Below are 8,498 nucleotides of genomic sequence, written 5' to 3' on the forward strand. Positions count from 1 at the left end.
CGACTGCACGAACAGTCGACGTGTAAACGTTGCTAAACACGAAGGATCAAAAGACACTGTGTTAGTTTCTGCTCTCTTCCAAGAGGAATTTTTCTTCCTCAACTAACACCACGTATGTAAGTGGCTTTACGCGTGTGAGGTAAACATTTAAAAAGAATATTCACCATCTTTTACTAAACTTGATCCCGCTGCTGCCTGAACACGTTTTGCCCTGCAGGTATTCGGTGAAAAGCCGGTATATCTGATGAAAAATATGAACAATAACTGTTTTATGTCATGCGATACGAGTTTATGTTTGTTGGGTTCCACGTCCAGTGTGGGGGGCTCGCAATCATTATCTATGCAAAGCTTATCCTGCCCACCATTGCGACCATATAACAATAATTCATTTCCATAAACAAGACATGTGGTCACACTAATATGGATATTATCTTTTGTTGGTTATTTTTCACCATTTTCTGTGCGATGGATGCAGTTTTTTTCCAAACGAGGACATTTTAAAGTAATTATCTGTTGTTTTTTAGAGTCAACAAGTAGCTTTATTCTCAACACTTTTACCAAACCTCATTGAATCTCTCCGCTGAAGTACATTGACGCGAGTCAGTTTAGTCTGCTGCGAATGTTCACCTGACACTCTCCCCTCTCAACATGTTTTTAAAGCCTGGATTGGCTAATCTGAAGAATCTAGATAAGAAGAAAAAGCAATACTTAGGGAGGAAGTACCCCTATGAGACCAGCGAGCCAAACAGCCGTCATCCTCCCGCTCTCACATCTCAGACCGCTGCAGGTCCACACACACTGAGGCGAGATAGGGGCCGCAGGAAGGCTCGTCCAATTGCACATTTGACTCATGACTCGCCCTAATCGTGCAATCTGCTTTGTGAAGGACGGCGGTTAATGGGGCGAGGATGGTAGTTTCTCACTAAGTGCCATCATTCATTGGTTTGAAGCCTTCGCTTCAACTGTCAGAAATGAAATGCTTAATTGAGGAGAAAAAAAGAGGCTCTGCATTCACCCCTGCACAAGAGGATCAACTCGTTTTACTTGTGCCGTACTCATTTGGAACCAAATCTTTTTTTTCTTTTCCAGCACATGGAGCGAGGCACCCGTGGCAAAATAATATTGTGCATTTAGACGCTGTAAAATGTTAATAGCTGATTCTGTGAGACGGCTGAATGGTCGACAGTCAAAATCCACATCCCTCAAATTGTACCCCAGCTGTTTGTGTAATAATAAGTGTTTTGTTTTACTTCTGCTGAGTGAATGAATGAATGTGCCATTCCACAGAACAAAGGCCGATACAACATTTCACCTGAAGCGAAATAAAAGCACAGAAAACTCCCGTCACGAGGAAACCAACTATTAATTTCTGGCGTTCGCCTGGCAGCGACACAACCTCAAACCCGTGTGATACGTGATTACCTTCCTTACAACCAGATTCTCATAACAAGATAAGTAAAAGCGGCCGCCTCCCCCCTCGGTTACCTCCCCGCTCAGCGCCCCGCCTCCACTAATTGGAACAACAACCTAGCTAACTTTTTCGCCGATGTCAGCAACATGAGCGCCGAACCAATTGCATCCAATCAGTTTAATTCGCGCTGGGCTGTGGTGGCGGACTCACGCTGATCGTGGCCTGGTGGTTGAAATGAATCTCTGAATCTCTGCCCTTCCTCCTCCTCCTCCTCCTCCTCCTCCTCCTCAAGCTGGAGCTCTGCTACTGCAAGAAATGGGTCCGTCTTTACTTCTTTTGTTATTGTTTTTGTTTATATGTGTAATAAAAGAGCAATTTGGTTTAATTGGCAAAGGCATTTGCTCTTTTTTTTTTACTTCTGATGATGATATTCAACAATAAAGCATCTTCCCCCTCATGGCAGATTATTTGGCACCAGAAAAAAGGAGGAATAATTGAAAACCTTTCAACTAAAGAGCAAATAAGTGTGAGTTCACTTTTGGGGTCTGTTTCCACAAAGGAAAGGAGCCATTTTTGAAACGAGCTTCTCATTTTTGCATTCGATGCCAAAGCGGGCGGATCCTGTAATGAACCAGCGGGTATCAGCAGATGTGGGTCCATAACTTAATTTCCCCCCTCAGCTATAGAGCAGATCCTATGGCGTGTAAGTGGCCTTGATGGATGAGCACTACAGCTCATCATACCCCCACCATCAGCACCCACCCCCGGCATCCAGCACCCCTCCAGCCCCGTCTTCACTGTCCCTCTTTATCCACGTAACTGCGTAACATTTTTCCACTCACTCTTAAAGCGGCCTTCATGATAGCGAATTGAATATGTGCAATGTGGTAATAACGGAGGGCGAAATGGTGTGTGTGTTTATACCACGTTGTCTCTTCTTAAGCCCCGCCCACTCCTGGATGCATCCACGCGTGAAGCACTTCGTCCCAGCGATATGAGCGAGACCCTAAACAGATAAAGTCACTGGGATGTGGGATCCAGCGTGACGGCCCGCAGTGTGAACGCAGCCCGAGAGGTGGCGGAGAGGCCAACGAAACACACGAATCCAAACCCACGTACGTCACGCAAACCCAAACACGCACGCACGCACGCACACATCGTCTTCTCGACATATCCTCTGTCCCTCTCAAGGGCAGCGAGCTGTGGTTGCTGCTGGAGCGCCGAGGGGGGAGCATGTGGCGAGGCGTCCATATGGGGTAACCCGAGTAAACGCGGGGTAGGCCCAGCGTGCGTCGGTGCACTCTGTTGACTGTTTCAACAGACATGTTTTCCCAAAGCAAGAAAAGAGTACACTAAGAGGGGTGCCTTAAGTCACGGCTCGGCTCACTGAGCTATCTGATCTCACTCACTTAAGGACCGCGGCTTCCCTCAGCTGCACTGCTTAAAGCGCTCCTCCTGCTTCCGATTTCAACCTTCATTTAGCTGTTAAATTAAGGAATTACTCGTGCCAAATGGGGGGGGGGGGGGGGGGGGGGAGGAGGTTTAACGTCTTTGTTTATGAAATGTGACATTTCTCCGCCGCCACACGCTTCTCCGATGTGTAAATGTAGTTTGTGCTGGTCTTTTATCTTTCCCTCCCTATAATTCACCTGCGGATGCAGTTGCAATCAAAAAAGCTAATTACCCAAGTGGCTTAATCAACATTACAATAATTACGCCATTAGAATACATGCAAGCTGTGATGAATATGGGTTGGAGAACTCGTGTAAAACATATGCTGTTTATTTGATTAACATCCGGATGCAAAGATGGCTCCCCAACCGCCAAAACAGGTGATTGATTGAGCCTGAAAAAAGTAAATAGTGGCGAAGCAATGCAGAGGCGTATTTCTTTAGTGCGGAACGTTTGATGCGTTCCTCTTGGTCCTTGTTGCTACGTTGGCGATGTTTGTGGCGTGTTTTCCAAAACCTTAGCGAAGCACTCCACCGCATTTGTTGGCGTCGCATCTCCAAACTACGATTCCCATGAGCCTGCTATGAAGAACCAAATGTCGGAACCGCTTTTGTCAACTTTCGAAAGGCTTTCTTGTTGCCGGTTTAAACAAAACAAAATCCATCAAAGGGAAACGATCAACAATTGTCTGCCGTCGTCGGCCATTGGCGGTTCACGCAATGCATCGTGGGAGTTGCGTCCAGGATGTGATGCACACAGGCTCCAACCTCTACGTTTTTAGTGAGCAACATTTTAATGTTAAACGACATCTGAGAAGAACTACAGTGGTACACGGAAATATAACTTTCATATTTTTAGAATCAGTGAAATCAATAAAAAAAAATAGTTTTCAAAGTTGTTTTAAAATTACTCCAATTTACAAAATGAACGCAGAGCCTACTTCCCTTTTTTTGAGAAACAATTGATTTCCAATTGAACGGGAGGCTCACCCACTCAGACCATCATCAATATTTAAGTGAGCGGGGAATAAGTGGGTTTTGAGCACTGTTTTGCTGACGTTTTGACCTTAAGTGTCTAATTTTGGAGACAAGTAGGGAAAGCGTTATGGGGGGGGGGGGCGGAGCCACGTTAATATTGAGCCTCACAGAAGTCAATTAATGCCGTGAAGTGTCTTTTCTCCTCTTTCCCTGTTCCTCGTGAGTGACAGGCTGAACTTTAAACACCATCTGCTGAGAAATCTCCCCAAACTTGACCCCCAACGGCCCGAGGGGGTCAGCCGACCTCTCGCCGGACCATCCAGAAAAACAGAAACGCCGGGCGTGTGTCAACTCGACGCGGCGTGAAGGGGTTTCGATGATCCATCGCGTCCCGGCGAAAAACAGGTCACAGGAATACAGCGGGTGAAAGGGGAGGACATTATCAGCCCATAAATCTGCCGGAGAGGTCCTCGAGAGTTCTGTCTCTGCTGCCGTTTGAGGTGACGGACACGAGGGCCAGACATCACGTTACCCAGAATGCATTCCACTCAGGCGTCGGGGTGGGGGGGGGGACTGATGCACTCGCGCCGACTCGCAGTCGTCTGTTCTTCATCTTTTCTCACAGTTTGAGACGGTGCCTGAGACGCCGCGCCCAGAGGCTGCAGACCGGCTTTTAATTACACGGGAAAAGGTTTTGTTTTTCTTTTATTCAAAACAGGAAAGTAATTGATTGTGTCTCCAATATTGTTTTAGAAAAGGCGAGAATGCCACGATACTCATTAAAAGTAGAGGTATTAGCATTGTTGCTTTCCTCTAGGGGGCATGCGGGGCAAAAGGTTTTGTGTATAAACAGTCACGTAAAATTATTCTTATTACGTCTGTTAATGAAAAATTTGAGTTACAGAGCATTTCACGCAAAATCCTTGTTTATTGAAATTGCCCTCATGAATGTCTGAATGAAGTTTGAATCTCTTTAAAAGTTTGTACGACGGATGACGTTGTTTTGCAAGTAAACCACATAATTAATAAACCTTTGAAACCGTAAATTCTAAAATCGGAATCATGCTCAAACCTTGGGATTCACTGAAATCCTGCATTCCGTCACATCCGGCATTCGATCTGCAGCCTCAACAGTTTCCTGTTTTACCAACTACAAACACTTGTTTGCTTACTCCAAAGGGAGAAGATTACATTCATGTTACGTTTCATGGGCATGTTTGAGTGAGGCGCAAGGATTAGAGTGTAAATGTAACACCACAAAGTTCCTGTATGTCATCAACATTAACGGGGGACATGACCAGTATACCCAGCAAGCATTGAGGTCTTCATTTTCAGGTCCAAAGACATCTATTGGTTTGGATTAATGGGCTTTGGTGAAAAACCATTGTCACTATTACGATAACTAAATCTAAACGTTGTTTTACCTTCATGTTTATTCACGTTTGCATGTGATTTGAGCTAAAAATCACCGCACATTCAGTCGGATCTGCCACAGGCGAGTTCGGGATCTATCTGGACAACAGACAACATGCTGCAGCTATTGATCTCTGCTGGTATTTTAAGTTTTGGGTGAGGGGCGCTCTATCGGGTTTCCAGGCACAACTGCTTAGTCTGCCCGCTAGCTGCCCCGCCGTCGGAGCCCCCTTATGTTCCCAGAGCCGGAACCCCAGTCTGGGGAGGAAGGGGGGGGGACTCAGGCAATGCTGAAAGGAGTACAGATAGAAGCACAAAACCCAGTGTGGCATCAGAAATAGCCTTAGCTATCGGGAGGGATTGAACAAACCTGTTGGCATTTGTCCACAGTGTCATCATTGGGTCCTGTCCAAGCACAACTAAAGACACACACATACGAAGGTATCAGTCCACATCAAATAACCAAAGATACAATCACACACATTGGGAAGTTCGACAACCAAATGCCAAATTCCCATTTCATTGTGAAGGGAAGATAAGTGCCATCTATTATCTTGTGTTTAAACATAAAGCGGCTTGTTCAGTAATAATAACAACAATGCTTTTAAAACTCTGGCTAATGACCCAAAAGGAAACATTTCATCTGCAAATCCAATGCTTTTTCACCAGCGCCAACGTAATCAAAAGCAGCACAAGTGGGAAGAAACCAAGTTATTGGAGAATCCTACATATCAAGATGTGTTATTTTGAACAAAATATTCTCAAAAATAACTAGAAGGATGAACTTTGGTCATAGCTGAAGATGCTGTATAAATGGTTAATAACTGCATTGTGTCCTGCCCTTAAATCCAGATCCAGACACAATCGCATTCACAACAATGGGAAGAATGGATGCGATGGCTAATTTAAACCCATCAGCCACCATTAACACAGTGAGACGCAGAGACCCTGACAGCGGATCTCATTACAAATACTCGTGTGTTATTTAAGAAGTTTCTCATTTGGCAAATGTTCGTGTCATCTGAAACCTACATGTTCATTTTCATCGATGCGTTCCATGGGATTTGTTTTTAATTCAAACCGACAAAAGAGAATCCAAAAAAAAGAGACATATGGAGGGACACATAATCATCGACGCATAACCATTCGACGGTAGAATTGAGCCTCGCATCCAACCTTGATAGACACATCCCTCAAAACAAAAACATACGACTCACCGGGGAAATAAGCAACAGTGAGCCTAATGATGGAAACAACTTAATGTGGCTGCAACATCGCCCAGACTCCTCCCCGACAGCGCAGTTTGGCATCGCGTGCGCGCGTAATGTCCATCTGGGACGGGCGAGCTAATTTAGCGCGAGACAACACCGTGCGGCCCTAATGATCGCCGAGCCGCCGGGGGCCCGCCCCAATCGCAACCGTTCCGGGGTCCAGTCGCAAACCCGGGCGCGGCTGCAGAGAAGGTGGGGGCTCGTTTGAGAAGCGAAGCCGGAGGGGTTTGGGGGGATGACCTTTGCCCGTTAAGACAACCCGACAGGAAGTACGTGGACGTTGATCAGGCACCTGGCAGCGAATCACACTCACTGGGTCCCAATTTGTGGTCCCGGTATTCCCTTCGTGACTCCCTCTCAACCCGCACTTGAGCCCCTGGACTGGAGTTTGGGCCGGTGTGGCCTGTGGTGTGTCTCCAAAAAGTCCTCCCCCAGGGAAACGTCTTCTCCACCTCGTTCCGCTGGCCTTCTCTGTAACGCTATATCCAGGGAGGATGGCCCCATTGATTTAGCACTTAGCTCCATCGCCCCATATGAACAGTTATCCTTTTGTGGCCGGGGGCCAGAGGCCACGCATCAAAGTTACCGATCGATGATCGGAACTTTTGGTTTTGGATTAGATTGCAGGAAATAAGGCGTCTTACTCACCTGGCTTTTAAATATCACTGCACATGTATGTAAGTGTTACGGACCAATCGTCACATTCCTTTTGTTTAGAACGTTGACTAAATGCACCTAATTCAACAAATGCGTTTCAGATCCTCGTCTTCATCTAAATGTTTGCTGTTTACTCTTCATTTTTAACGTTGAGCACCTGGTTGATCGGTGAAGCAGTGACAGTTTTCTTCTTCGTCGCGACTCTCTTAAGACTGCTGGGCAACAGCCGGGCGAACCGCCGCACAACTTTTTTTTCTTTCCACAAAGAGAGTTTCGGGTGCACTTCCTAATTTCTGGGCAGTCTGTTTAAGCTCTCCCTCGGGACCGCGGGGCAGCATGGCGGGGCAGATGGGAAGCTTTGCTTAGAGATCATCTGCATGAGATGTGAGACCTGACCCCTTTCACAGTGGCGGCCGCTTGTCTGCATGTTTTCATGTCCGACTGAGTCGGTCTGTGTGACCTCTGAGGTTTCATTTAGACTGGAGACATTTGTTACACCCTTCACCGAAAACCTGCTCTGAACAATTCATTAATGACGTCAAATTGGCTAAACGAAAGTTCTCACGCAGGTAGCCACACGTTTACAAAAAATAATGCGCCTTAAGCTGTAGCTATCCCAATTGTTCGATGTGTTATCCGAGCCAGTGACAGCGCAAAAGCAAACAGCGGTTGTTGTTTCCTGTGAAGACGGAAATGTGAAGACTATGAGGTCCTTTTTAAGATGTCGTATGAGCCATCATCATCTCCTGTGAATTAAGTTCATTGGATCTCTGCAGCACCATTCAGCGCCGGCCCTTTTATTTAGGAATGTCCAGCGTATGTGTCGCTCTAGCCACAATCATTTACTGGTCTCAGGATTGCTTTAATCAGTAAAATGTTTAAAGTTGTTCAGTTCCGTCTTAAGCTCAACCATCCAGCAGCTCTGGAATGTGGTGTTTGGCAGCCTTAAGTGGAACCATGAGATAACTTTGAAGTGGTTCATTAAAGTGTAATCTGCAAAGTGTCATTAGTTAAATCTGTATTTGCTCGACTAATTAACCAGGGACACGAGTGATAACAGAGAGAAGGCAGCAGCGGAATCGAGCATTGGTTGATTATTCCTCAGCAGAAAGTTGTGTATCTTCATCCTGTCACGCTCACTTAGGTTTCTTAGGTCTCACAGGAGAGGGACATTTCTGCAGCATAATGTCTCCATTTACTGCTGTCAAAATGCAAATCTAGTCCAATTAGATGTGCCACAGGCCTGTTTGAAAGAAATTTGTCATTTTACGAATATGACAAGCTGCTAAGTACCGTTAGAGACATTTAACTTGGAAG

Source organism: Gasterosteus aculeatus, chromosome 4 (assembly GCF_964276395.1).
Source record: "Gasterosteus aculeatus chromosome 4, fGasAcu3.hap1.1, whole genome shotgun sequence".
Classification (NCBI taxonomy): domain Eukaryota; kingdom Metazoa; phylum Chordata; class Actinopteri; order Perciformes; family Gasterosteidae; genus Gasterosteus; species Gasterosteus aculeatus.